The sequence below is a fragment of the Heptranchias perlo genome, chromosome 7 (assembly GCF_035084215.1).
Source record: "Heptranchias perlo isolate sHepPer1 chromosome 7, sHepPer1.hap1, whole genome shotgun sequence".
Taxonomy (NCBI): Eukaryota; Metazoa; Chordata; class Chondrichthyes; order Hexanchiformes; family Hexanchidae; genus Heptranchias; species Heptranchias perlo.
In genome coordinates, this window is record NC_090331.1 from 48,778,106 (window position 1) to 48,792,666 (window position 14,561).

General features: G+C 45.1%; 1 long non-coding RNA gene across 1 annotated transcript; it reads left to right on the plus strand.

The window, feature by feature from the left end:
• Positions 1-4,667: 4,667 nt before the first annotated feature.
• LOC137323685 (uncharacterized) lies at positions 4,668-6,692 on the plus strand. Its single transcript, XR_010963427.1, has 3 exons — positions 4,668-4,782; positions 5,523-5,589; positions 6,633-6,692. It is a non-coding gene; the product is annotated as an uncharacterized lncRNA (long non-coding RNA).
• Positions 6,693-14,561: the final 7,869 nt, after the last annotated feature.

The following is a 14,561-nucleotide window of genomic DNA, read 5'->3' on the forward strand; positions in this document are numbered from 1 at the left end:
CGCATTGCCCTCATCAACCCTTTCTGTTACCTCATCAAAAAACTCCGTCAATTTAGTTAAACATGATTTGTCTTTAACTAATCCATGCTGACTTTCCTTTATTAATCCACACTTGTCTAAGTGACTATTAATTTTGTCCCGGATTATCATTTCTAAAAGCTTCCCCACCACTGAGGTTAAACTGTCATTGCTAGGTTTATCCTTACACCCTTTTTTGAACAATGGTGTAACAATTGCAATTCCTCAGTCCTCTGGCACACCCCAATATCAAAAGAGGATTGGAAGATTATGGCCAGCACCTCTGTAATTTCCACCCTTACTTCCCTCAGCAACCTAGCATGCATCCCACCAGGACTGGGTGACTTATCTACTTTAAGTACAGCCAACCTTTCTAGTACCCCCTCTTTATCAATTTTTAGCCCATCCAGTATTTCAAATACCCACCTCTTTTACTGTGACTTTGGCAGCATCTTCTTCCTTGGTAAAGACACATGCAAAGTATTCATTTAGTATCTCAGTCATACCCTCTGCCTCCATGCGTAGATCTCCTTTTTGGTCCCTAATCGGCCCCACCCCTCCTCTTACTACCTATTTACTATTTATATGCCTATAGAAGACTTTTAGATTCACTTTTATGTCAGCCGCCAGTCTATTCTCATACTCTCTCTTTGCCCCTCTTATTCCCTTTTTCACTTCTCCTCTGTACTTTCTATATTCAGCCGGGTTCTCACTTACATTATCAACCGGACATCTGTCATACGTCACTATTTCTGCTGCATCTTACTCTCCATCTCTTTTGTTATCTAGGGAGCTCTGGCTTTGGTTGCCCTATCATTCCCCCTTGTAGGAATGTCCCAAGACTGTACCCGAACCATCTCTTCCTTAAAGTCCACCCATTGTTCGATTACAGTTTTGCCTGCCAATCTTTGATTCCAATTTACCCGGGCCAAATCCATTCCCAACTCACTGAAATTGGCCCTCCTCAAATTAAGTATTTTTACTCCAGACTCTTTTTTTATTCGTTCATGGGATGTGCGCGTCGCTGGCAAGCCCATTCCTAATTGCTCTTGAGAAGGTGGTGGTGAGCCGCCTTCTTGAACCGCTGCAGTCCATATGGTGAAGATTCTCCCACAGTGCTGTCAGGTAGGGAGTTCCAGCATTTTGACCCAACGACGATGAAGGAACGGTGATATATTTCCAAGTCAGGATGATGTGTGACTTGGAGGGGAACGTGCAGGTGGTGTTGTTCCCATGTGCCTGATGCCCTTGTCCTTCTAGGTGGTACAGGTCGCGGGTTTGGGAGGTGCTGTCGAAGAATCCTTGGCGAGTTGCTGCTGTGCATCCTGTGGATGGTACACACTGCAGCCACGGTACGTCAGTGGTGGAGGGAGTGAATGTTTAGGGTGGTGGATGGGGTGCCAATCAAGCGGGCTGCTTTGTCCTGGATGGTGTTGTGCTTCTTGAGTGTTGTTGCAGCTGCACTCATCCAGGCAAGTGGAGAGAATTCCATCACACTCCTGACTTGTGCCTTGTAGATGGTGGAAAGACTTTGGGGAGTCAGGAGGTGAGTCACTCGCCACAGAATAACCAGCCTCTGACCTGCTCTTGTCGCCACAGTATTTATGTAGCTGGTCCAGTTAAGTTTCTGGTCAATGGTGACCCCCAGGATATTGATGGTGGGGGATTCGGCGATGGTAATGCCGTTGAATGTCAAGGGGAGGTGGTTAGACTCTCTCTTGTTGGAGATGGTCATTGCCTGGCACTTGTCTGGCCCGAAGGTGGATCTGATGAACACTCTGGTGAGACAAGGTCATTGTAAAGTCAAGAAGCAGGTTCATTTTAGAGATTACACATGACTGAACAAAGTAGCAATTTCAAACCTTTTTAACTTATTTTATAATGCTTCTCATAACATACAAAACAACAAAGTACGCTACACTATCGCGGTTAGTGGACTGAACATCTGTGGTGGGTAAAATTTTGGAGTCCATTATTAAGGAGACAGTAGTGGAACATTTGGATAAACATAATTTAATAGGACAAAGTCAGCATGGCTTTACGAAGGGGAAGTCATGTCTGACAAATTTGCTTGAGTTCTTTGAGGACATAACGTACAGGGTGGATAAAGGGGAACCAGTGGACGTAGTGTATTTAGACTTCCAGAAGGCATTCGACAAGGTGCCACATAAAAGATTATTGCTCAAGATAAAGAATCACTGGATTTGGGGTAATATTCTGGCATGGGTGGAGGATTGGTTATCTAACAGGAAGCAGAGAGTTGGGATAAACGGTTCATTCTCGGACTGGCAACCAGTAGCCAGTGGTTTTCCGCAGGGGTCGGTGCTGGGTCCCCAACTCTTTACAATCTATATTAACGATTTGGAGGAGGGGATCGAGTGTAACATATCAAAGTTTGCAGATGATACAAAGATGGGAGGGAAAGTAGAGAATGAGGAGGACATAAAAAACCTACAAGGGGATATAGACAGGCTGGGTGAGTGGGCGGAGATTTGGCAGATGCAATACAATATTGGAAAATGTGAGGTTATGCACTTTGGCAGGAAAAATCAGAGAGCAAGTTATTATCTTAATGGCGAGAAACTGGAAAGTACTGCAGTACAAAGGGATCTGGGGGTCCTGGTGCAAGAAAATCAAAAAGTTAGTATGCAGGTGCAGCAGGTGATCAAGAAGGCCAACGGAATGTTGGCTTTTATTGCTATTGGGATAGAATATAAAAACAGGGAAGTATTGCTGCAGTTATATAAGGTATTGGTGAGACCGCACCTGGAATTCTGCATACAGTTTTGGTGTCTATACTTAAGAAAAGACATACTTGCTCTCGAGGCAGTACAAAGAAGGTTCACTCGGTTAATCCCGGGGATGAGGGGGCGGACATATGAGGAGAGGTTGAGTAGATTGGGACTCTACTCATTGGAATTTAGAAGAATGAGAGGCGATCTTATTGAAACATATAAGATTGTGAAGGGGCTTGATCGGGTGGATGCAGTAAGGATGTTCCCAAGGATGGGTGAAACTAGAACTAGGGGGCATAATCTTAGAATAAGGGGCTGCTCTTTCAAAACTGAGATGAGGAGAAACTTCTTCACTCAGAGGGTAGTAGGTCTGTGGAATTTGCTGCCCCAGGAAGCTGTGGAAGCTACATCATTAAATAAATTTAAAACAGAAATAGACAGTTTCCTAGAAGTAAAGGGAATTAGGGGTTACGGGGAGCGGGCAGGAAATTGGACATGAATTTAAATTTGAGGTTAGGATCAGATCAGCCATGATCTTATTGAATGGCGGAGCAGGCTCGAGGGGCCGATTGGCCTACTCCTGCTCCTATTTCTTATGTTCTTATGTTCTTATTAGGAATACTCCTATTGTTCCTAGTCAGTCATGGCTGAAATCTGACCAGCTCTATCTTAATTTCCAGCCTTGGCCCAGGCATGCCTCTCACAGACTTCCCAACTGACCTATCACATATGGGTTGTTATACTTGTGTGGGTTATCTCGATAGGAAGTTGGCAGTTTGACCTCGGACCCTCTTCCTGTTCAGGGATTGGCCCATGGAGCCGCCAATTGGACCAGCTACCAACCTCCTAATCATCCATGCCTACCAAACATCCTCATGTTGTGTAAACAAGAATACAGTATCTCCGTCCAGTATCTCCTTTGTGAATGCTTACTGGAAGTATCTGAAATGAGAGAACAAATTATCTATTGTCCCAGTTTGTATCAGCCATGGTTCAGTGATAGCACTCTCGCCTCTGAGTCAGAAGGTTATGGGTTCAAGTCCCACTCCAGATATTTGAGCACATAAGCTATGCTCACATTTCAGTGTGGTTCTGAGAGAGTGCTGTACTGTCGGAGGTGTCGTCTTTTGGATGAAACTTTAAACCGAGGCCCCATCTGCCCTCGCAGTTGGATGTAAAAGATCCCATGGCACTATTCAAAGAAGAGCAGGGGAGTTCTCCCCAGTGCCCTGGCCAATATTTATCCCTCAACCAACGTCACTAAAACACAGATCACCTGGTCATTATCACATTGCTGTTTGTGGGACCTTGCTGTGTGCAAATTGGCTGCCGCATTTCCTACATTACAACAGTGACTATACTTCAAAAGTACTTCATTGGCTATGAAGCGCTTTGGGACATCCTGAGGTCATGAAAGGCGCTATATAAATGCACGTCTTTTTTTCTTTTTTTCAATGGCTGGCTCATTAATTCCAGGTGAATTCATTAATCTATTAATCCCTTTTTTGTCTCATGGCACCAATTTGTGTTCCTTTGTCAAGATGGCAGAAAGGATGCTGGACCTTTGAGGATTAACCCTTAAAAATTATGAGTTCATATATATAAAAAAAAGCTTAAATCAAACATTCCTGCAAGGTCAAATAGCCAATAAGTCCTAATCATGACAATCAAGTTGAATATGATTTTACAGTGGACAAGGGGCTGTATCTCATTACCCCCGATATGTAGTGTGGTGTTCAACTTGTACTTGACCTACATCATAACTTTCCAAGAATATTCATTAGATTGAAAGTTCCAAGCATTTCTATGGAAATTGATTTCTGGAGGCAACAGAGCACTTTTTGCTCACTTTTTATTAAAAAACTACAAATTTTTCATAAGTCAACATTTATTCTCTTCTAGACTCTGGACCAGGCTATTGCTTCTTAAGTAATTTGAAAAATCCTCTTAATTCCAATTCAATGAATTCTTCAACATCACCTGAAGATTGTAATGAAGAGAAACGGGCCAAAGCACTTAAAGGCAGAAAGTAGGCTGATTTTCTTTATAATCTTATAAGTATAATGCAATATGAAATATTATCAGTAGATTAAGATTTACTATCTTGTTTAAAAAACTATTAATATGTCTTGCCTAGATCTAATTGGCTATAATTTCAATTAGTAGCAGAACATTATGAAAACTCAGCACAGGACTCTTCAGATATGATCTCACTCCGCTTTATTTAATGGCTCAATGATCAATAAGAGAGATGGGAGGGTAGATTTTCTACCTGTTACTGTCTGGATGTGATAGATCAGGAAAAGTCCAGCCTTACTGGAAATGTGCCAGGTTTGCCTCCCAATCCATTTTTTGGCAGGTAGTTCATTTCATAGAAACATAGAACCAAAGGAGTTTACAGCACAGGGAGCCATTTGGCTTGAAATCGGAAAACCAAGCAAATGGTCTCACCCCAAAATCTTGAACTTTCTTCATTTTTAAGATGTTGACAGGCCTGCAGTGTATTTCCAGCATTTTCTGTTTTTACTCCAATCTCCTCCAAAGTATCATTTTCTGAAGTGAAAGGGTTAATTTCTGATACTTCCCTAGTTCTTCTGTATTTATCACGCATCATCTTACTAAGAAATTGCTGTGCTTCTTAGAACACCCATCCTCTGCAGTTCATCTTCAGAGCTTTGTAGACAGTTGACATTGAATATCATCAACACAAAGGTACTGTGTGAACAGAATTCTTAGCTATCAGTGCATAACCTTTTTACCTTATTACAGGTATGTCCTAAATGAACTTGTTCAAACTGAGAAAGATTATGTGAAAGACTTAGGAGCTGTGGTAGAGGTAAGATGAGTTGGATCTAATTAGAATACCAGTGAAACGAGTTTAGTAATATTCATTGTAAAGGGCTCTCTCATCCATTTGGCTAATTTGGGAGCCTAGATTTTCTGATTAGAGTGCACCTCTGGCGGGGTGAGACCTCCACTCACAACACAGATGCACCCCCACCCCTGACCCCAGCCAATCTTCCAGCCTCATGGTCGGTTAAATACAGCAGGCAGACTCGTCGGTCTCAGTCAGGTAATCCCACTGAAGTAGCAGTGGAGTTCTGCTGTGGGGACAGATGCTGGTACCTGCAAGTAGGCCAAAACGTTTTCTAAATTTTTTACAGGGGATCTTGACGAACAGAAACTTCCCCTACCCCCAATCCCCCCTCCCAACGTCCCCCAAAACAGTCAGCCCTTGTATTCAGCATTTGAATGATGTAAATTCCAGGAAATAAATTGAAGAATTTCCCTCACACATGGCCCATGATGTAATAGGAGTCAGAGCCAGTGAAGAAGCTTTCCCCCAAATGGAATCCTCATGGCTCCCACCCCCATCTGACCAGTGATCAGGACGCCAGGAAGAATCTGTTATCCAGGTCACTTTAGTGACAAAGTGGGACCCACCAGGTTCTCCGGGTCTGGAAGCCCCCAGAATTGCTAGCGTGCAATATGCTTGATTGAACCTTTTATAAAAGGGGCCGGTCAACTGCATTGCCTGAACGTTTGGAGGGGGACCGCCAGCAGCTCCCCAAGCAGCCATCCGCCCATGCATTTCTGACTCGCCTCCTCCAGCTGGTGCCTAAAAGGCGCCCACTGAAAACATTTAAATTAAGTGGCCTCACCTAACCACAGATACTCTGGCGGGGTCAGCAGCAGAGGTCAGCGGCACCTGCTCTGCTACATTTACGCTGGTGGGGCAGGCTTGAGGATTTTCGGGGCCTTTATTCATTTGACTTCAAGCATTTGGTAAGGAAGTGTAATGTACAATTTACTAGCATGCCATGCGTTACAAGAGACTTTAGTTGTGATACCAGTTTCTGCACATTTCTAATATTTTAGGGTTACATGAAGAAAATGGAAGAGAAAGGAGTTCCTGCTGATATGAAAGGAAGAGATAAGATCGTTTTTGGAAATGTTCACCAGATCTACGACTGGCATAACAAGTATGTAGGCAGCCATCTTGGATAATTATTGCTGAAGGAACAAATCAATAACTTGTGAAGGGAATTCCTTATGTTTTTTTCTCAGGAATGTTTCTCTGCCAATTTTCTCCCCTTTCCCTGAAGATCTTGAAACTTTCCTAGCATATAGTTCCACAGCCACCAGTCACCTTTCAATATCTTGCCAAATTAGGCATTTAAAAAAAAAGAAATCAGAATGAAGGGCCAAGGCTTATCATACATTATCAGCACCAATATTGAAAAAGAGAAGACAAAGTAAATTAGAAAGTGGTGTTTAGGCGATGCTGAGCTTGGGTTTTTGTTGGAGAAAGATAAAATTTCCCCCCACTGAAGTTATCATTCTTGGTGACTTTAATATTTAGCATAAGTAATAGGTCTCTTTCTCCTCTTCTAATGATTATGCCTGCTACCCTGAATGACTTCAAATAACTCATTAATTAGCCTACCTGTACGCCTGATTGTCCCAGGTATTCACCTGGATAACTTCCTCGCCTCCCATCCTAACTGCTGACTGCTGGACTTTTCTAACCACTGTCCCAAATCTGTCTCTTGCAATAGCCTGCAACAAATTACTCTCTAAATCAGTCCCATCTTGTTCAGTATTTTGGGGGAAATTATGCAGTTCCATTGGTGGGTCGGTGGGACTGCAATGCATCATACACACAATGCCCAGATAACAGAACTGACCTGATGTCTTTTCACAAGGTCAGCTTATTTACTTATTTACTTACATGGCCAGGTTTAGTGCTATATACATGTGCAGGACCAGGGAAGAAATGCAGGAGAAGACAATATACTTTAAGGAACCTGGTCAGCAACTCTGTTGAACAATACCATGTATCAGGTCGATATCCTAAAGTTGGATACCGCAAAGTGTTGCTGGGCAACTGTTCAACATTTGCTGCTCTCCCATGCTAAACCCTCATACAACATTGCAGCTCTTTCATAGTGTCTCATGGATACTTCGGCAGAGCATACATAAAGCTGCACTTACAATTGAAAGCCTTGGCACATTGTCATCTTCCAAGGGCTTCACACATCAAATCATTATAACACAACCAGCTGCATGGTCACTTATTGACACTCAGGATGTCGTCCAGGTTGGGCACATCTGTATAAGATATATAGGAACAGGAGTAGGCCATTCACCCCCTCAAGCTTGTTCCACCATTCAATTAGATCGTGGCTGATCCATACCTCAACTACATTTGCCTACCTTTGTTCCATATCCCTTGATACCCTTACCTAACAAAAATCTATCAATCTCAGTCTTGAAAATTTCAATTGACCCAGCATCCACAGCCTTTGGGGGAATGAGTTCCAGATTTCCGCTACCTTTTGAGTGAAAAATGCCTCCTGGTTTCACTCCTAAATGGTCTAACTCTAATTTTAAGATAATACTCTTTTGTCCTGGAATACCCTACTAGAAGAAATAATTTCTCTGTATCGACCCTATCGCAACCCTTAAAAAAAATTTAAATCCCATAAGTATGTAAGAAATATAGGGCTCGATTTTAAAACAAAAGGCCAGGTGCGTTGGGGGTGGGGGGGCAATGAAAACCGGCTTTTCGAGGAGTGGGCAGAAATCCCAGCTCCAAGATGCCGAAGAACATGTATGACCCAGAGCCATCTGGGTGCGCGCGCCGTTCCCGAACCCAGAAGTCCCACCAGCAATTAATGCTGGCAGGTCGATATTTAAAGCATTAAATCATCTAGTTGAATCGTTTAAAAATGAATAAATGTAATTTACAATGAAGGCAAGCAATTTCAATGCTGCCTCAACGTGTTTCCCATGCTGTATGAAACATAGCATTGGGCAGTCGTCAGTCAGCAACCATTTGGACATTTAAATCCCTGTTTGACAGATGGGGATAAAAGGTGAGTTATTGCAGCAGGGCACACAGTTCTCTCGGACAAACTTTTGGCTGGGAGATCTTTGTGTTTAGACTGAAAATTCTTGGTTTCCGCTCAGATTTGTTCTGTTTACACATATTTACCAACTTTTTGGACCCTCTCAAACTGACACCATCAGGATGGGGGCGGGGGTGGGGGGGCTCGATGGCTGCTTTCACCAGTACATCCGAGGACGAGGAACATCACCATCCTCGCCAGGCACGACTTGCACTTTCGCCACTTGCAGCTGCACAACACAGTGCTGAGCCACAGACACCTGCAGAAGAGCACAGAGAGGAACAAAGAGGGACCGATGTCGCAGGAGGCACTACCCTCGTCAGAGGGTCTACAGACCGAGGCTCAACTTCCTGGACCTCTCTGAGGAGCAGTGCATACAGAGGCTGAGAGTGAGTCGCCAGGTGGTCGCAGACATCTGCAGCCTCTTTCATGCCGAGCTGCTCCCTGCTGGGCCTGGCGGCATCTCATTACCCATCGCTGTTAAAGTGACCACTGCCCTCAACTACTTCGCCTCCGGATCATTCCAGGGTGCCACCTGTGACATTGCCGGGGTCTCTCTGTCATCTGCACACAGGTGCATAAGATGTTTTGTTTTGCAGGGCCTCACATTACGTCAACTTCCCCATGGATGACTTTACTTACCTGCGACACTTTCTCAGACATTTCCGCAGTTAGCTGCGAAACTATCTCAGACATTTCCGCAGTTACCTGCGACACTATCTCAGACAGTTCCTCATGTCATTGTGACACTATCTCAGAGATTCCCTCATGTACCTGTGCCACCATTCCACTAATGCAAGAGTTGGACTCCTCCATCCTCTGCGCTATTGTGGAAAGTGTGCGTGGCACCTGTTCCAGAACCTTGCAAATGTGCTGCTGTCCCTCAATCATTCTCCTTTTAAAGGATGGCCCCTGGGGTTCAGCATCTGCGTTCTGCTGAGCAGAGCCTGGAGAGGAGTGCGCCCACCGATGTGGACTCTCCACAGCTGCTCCTGCCACCAGTGTCTGCTCATGCTCATTTGTGTGTGGTGACTCACCAGATGTCAACCCAACTAACTGACTACTAAGACCCACCGAGTTGTGAGTATCTGTACTGGTGGATGGCTCACTAAGATGTAACGGTGCACCCTCAGAGGCTGGGAACTCCTCTGAGGAATCACCCTCTCCCGTCACTGTGATCGTTGAATGGCCTTTAAGAGAACAGAAGGCAATATTAAGCATCATCACAGATATGTCATGTTGCGATGAGCACACTGAGGGGTTCAACATGCTTAGCATTGTTAACATCAATTCATGTTGTGTGTAATGAATGTTAAAGTTGTGTCACCAGATGTTTTTGGAGTACCAGTCTCAGCATCCCCGATGGACAGGAACTTGAGGATGCGGCTGATCTCCAAGGCCTCCTTTTCCGCCTCGGTGAGGACCAGTATTTGTCGAGGCCCCCCTCCAGTCCTCGCCCTCTCCCCTCCATTTTACGCTGTCTTCTCCTAAAAGGGGAGAAAGTACAGACATGTGAGTGAGTGAGTGATGGTGAAGTGGTCAGCCAATGAATGAATTGCTTTGGGTGAGGCTAACCATCAGAGGATGACTATCAAACAGAAACATCACATTGGATGAGGATTGGGTTGAATGATTGTGGTGGGGTCACAAATGGTGAGGTGAGGAAGTGCTCAGGAAGTGAAGGTAAGTTGAGATGAGCCTTAAGTGGGTGTGAGGAGTGATGTGATAGAGTAGTCTTGGCAGTGCAGAATGAGTTGGTTGCGGGGGGGGAGTGTGATGTGCACCACGGAATGAAGGAGAATCAGTAAGTGTACCCACTTTTGCTGACCTGGTTAGGCCATTGAATTGCTTCCTGCACTGGACCCAAGTGTGGGATATGTTGCTCCTGCTGGTGACCTCCTCTGCCACCTCAAGCCAGGCCTTCTTGGTGGCAGAGGCAGGGCACTTCCTCCTGTCCGCCAGGTAAACTAGTTCCCTCCTCCACCTCACCCCGGCCAGTAGCATCTGAAGTGAGGCATCGCTGAATCTTGGAGCAGCCTTGCCCCTGAGCTGCTCTATTGGGCCTTCTTGCTCTTTGCTGCATCAAAATCCATTGGAGCAAAGGCCCTTTAAATCTAGATGCTCCAGCTGACAGCCTGTCATGAGGGTGCGCAGTTCACCCACTGCGCAGCTTTCAGTCGGCAAACCCGGAAACAAGATTAATGGCCACCAATTAAGTTGCGATTGCGTGGGGAACGGTAAGTATTTATTATTCACATTTGCCATGCGTATTGACCCCCTCCGCTGCCATCCCACTGCCCTTTTAAAATCATGCCCATTGTATCTGAAATACCATTGGGAATCAATATTCGTTAGAGTATCAGACAAATCTTTTCCCCTCATTCCCCAACATGTACACATTAGAAAATTAGATTGGAATTGACTATGTTGAAGGTTTTTAAACCACATAACCTAGTCCTAATTATATTGATAATTACACAAGCCAAAAGAAATCACATGGCCCCAGCGCAACATTGATTTATGTGTAATTCAATTCTATTTGCCAGTCATCAAAGATGAAGTCAAACACAAAGATGCATTAACTTTATTTAACAACATCTATGAGAACACAATTAATACCATCACAAGGGTAAGCATTGAGGATTACATAAAGTAATTGGGTGTTTACCATTAATCAGAGCATGAATCATCATAGTCAGAACGGTAGTTTAGGTCTATCACAATGTCAATTTTAGCTAGATTTCTTGATGACAACATATCTTCAATGGCCAATGTTACAGAGCAACATCGTGAGGTTAAATTTACAGTTTATATTCAATGCATCACTGTATTTAGCTACCCGCTGTGGTCGGAGCATAAAACATACAAACTCATCCTTTGCGTAGTTTAAGTGGTTGTGCCTTCCTCTGGGAGGGGCGGTGGGAAGGGGCGGGGGGAGGGGCGGTGGGAGGGGGCGGGGGGAGGGGTGGGCGGGGGGAGGGGTGGGAGGGGGCGGGGGGGTGGTTACCACTGGTGCCATCTGTGGTGAGTTACCTTCCAGGTTGTCATTTTCTTTCATCAGTTGTTTTCTTCATTCTGGCTTAACTAACCCTGTGTGCATAAATTATTCTTTATCTATATCCTGTCATTTTACTCTCTGGGTTCAGAGACTGAAGCTATTAAATGATAGTTGTGACACGTTGTACAAATATTCCTTTTGATTGATTAAATGTGTAATCTTTCCTAACCTTCCAACTTTCACTGTTAATATGTTCTGCACTTGGAAGACCTATTTCCAAAGCTATTTACAACATCCTTTAACCATCCACCCTTTGTAAACCTGAGGGAGTGCTGCACTGTCAGAGGTACCATCTTTTCAATGAGATGTTACACAGAGCCCCATCTACCTTCACAGTTGGATGTTAAAGATCCAATGGCACTTTTTCAAAGAAGATCAGGGGAATTCTCCTGGTATCCTGGCCAACATTTAACCCTCAACCAACACCTAAGACAGATGATATGGTCATTTATTTAATTACTGTTTGTGAGGCTTCTTTCTTTCTTTCTTTCTTTCTGTCCTACATCCACACTCACCAATTAGCACATTCATTTATCACCCAGCCCTATCTACTCTTTTGCTGATGTTTACACTTTACATTCATCATTTTCCTCAGATCATATGTTCTCAGTGCTAAAATTGGCCAGTCATCAAACAGTGCAAAGGGACCTTGATTAGCAATGGCAATGTGAAGCACACAGATTGTTACATGACGGTACTGTTGCACATTCCTATGAGCCTTTTATGAAAATCATTCTATGGATGTAAGATCATTCTTATTCATAAGTAAGCTGCAGTATTTATTCTGTATTTATAATTTAAATGCAAATGTAGAGGAATATCTCAGTCCTTTTTATATACTGAGGGCCCGATTTTAGCACCCGCTATCGGGTGCGTTCTTGGCGGGGGTGCCCCGAAAATCCCGAAATCCAGGTGCGGGACCAGATCGCGCCTCGATCCCGCCCACTTCCGGGTTCCACGCCGACGCGCCGGCGTGCGCGCGCAGACCCCGCAGGTGGGAATCCCGCAGGCAATTAAAGCCAGCGGGGTTCCACTTGAGAGTATTTATGTAGCTATTTCAGGTCATTAAATGACCTGATTGAGCTGTTTTTTTAACAAGTGTGGGATTTTACGGTGAAATGAGACTGTTTCCCATACTGGGGGAAACACTCTCACTCCCAACGGACGTGTTGCAGCCAGCAGCCCGTGGCAGCTGCCAAGGTGCATTCCACAGGTGGGGGGGAGAGCCTTCACCAACGCAGGAGGACACTCCGTAACATTGGGCAACGCCTGCCCTCCACCACCCTCCTCCAAGCAAGAAAATTCACCGGCGTGGAACTGCAACCCCTGTGCGAGGACACACTTTTCTACCATGCACAACCCCGCAGACCTAAACCTGCCAGATGGGTGCTGCGTTGACATCCTCGGAGGACGAACAGCATGACCAGCCTCAGCAGCCTCGCAGTCCACGCCGTCCGCCTCAGAGATGTGCATCCCCACAACACGGTGCTGTGGCACATCCACCTGCACAGCAGGATGGAGGGCAACCGCAGAGAGAGATGCGTCGCAGGAGGCACTACCCTCCGCACAGGGTCTACAGACCGAGACTCAGCTTCATGGACCTCTCTGAGCAGCAGTGCATACGTAGGCTCAGAGTCACTCGCCAGGTCGTCGCCGACATCTGCAGCCTCCTCAATGATGAGCTGCTCCCGGATGGACAAAGCAGCATCTTCTTACCCGTCGCCGTCAAAGTCGCCACTGCCCTCAACTTCTTCGCCACCGGATCCTTCCAGGGTGCCACGGGGGACATCACCGGGGTCTCTCAGTCGTCTGCACACAAGTGCATAAGCAGGTCACCGATGGGTTGTTCCGCAGGGCCTCGACCGACATCAACTTCGCCATGGATGAGCGCAGCCAGACGGAGAGGGCGGTTGGATTCCATGATGTGGCTGGCTTCCCATGGGTGCAGGGTGTAATCGATTGCACCCACATAGCAATACGGGCACCTCCACATAGAATCATAGAAGTTTACAACATGGAAACAGGCCCTTCGGCCCAACATGTCCATGTCGCCCAGTTTATAACACTAAGCTAGTCCCAATTGCCTGCACTTGGCCCATATCCCTCTATACCCATCTTACCCATGTAACTGTCCAAATGCTTTTTAAAAGACAAAATTGTACCCGCCTCTACTACTGCCTCTGGCAGCTCGTTCCAGACACTCACCACCCTTTGAGTGAAAAAATTGCCCCTCTGGACCCTTTTGTATCTTTCCCCTCTCACCTTAAATCTATGCCCCCTTGTTATAGACTCCCCTAACTTTGGGAAAAGATTTTGACTATCTACCTTATCTATGCCCCTCATTATTTTACAGACTTCTATAAGATCCCACCGAAACCTCCTACTCTCCAGGGAATAAAGTCTCAGCCTATCCAACCTCTCCCTATAAGTCAAACCATCAAGTCCCGGTAGCATCCTAGTAAATCTTTTCTGCACTCTTTCTAGTTTAATAATATCCTTTCTATAATAGGGTGACCAGAACTGTACACAGTATTCCAAGTGTGGCCTTACTAATGTCTTGTACAACTTCAACAAGACATCCCAACTCCTGTATTCAATGTTCTGACCAATGAAACCAAGCATGCTGAATGCCTTCTTCACGACCCTATCCACCTGTGACTTCACTTTCAAGGAGCTATGAACCTGTACTCCTAGATCTCTTTGTTCTATAACTCTCCCCAACGCCCTACCATTAACGGAGTAGGTCCTGGCCCGATTTGATCTACCAAAATGCATCACCTCACATTTATCTAAATTAAACTCCATCTGCCATTTATCGGCCCACTGGCCCAATTTATC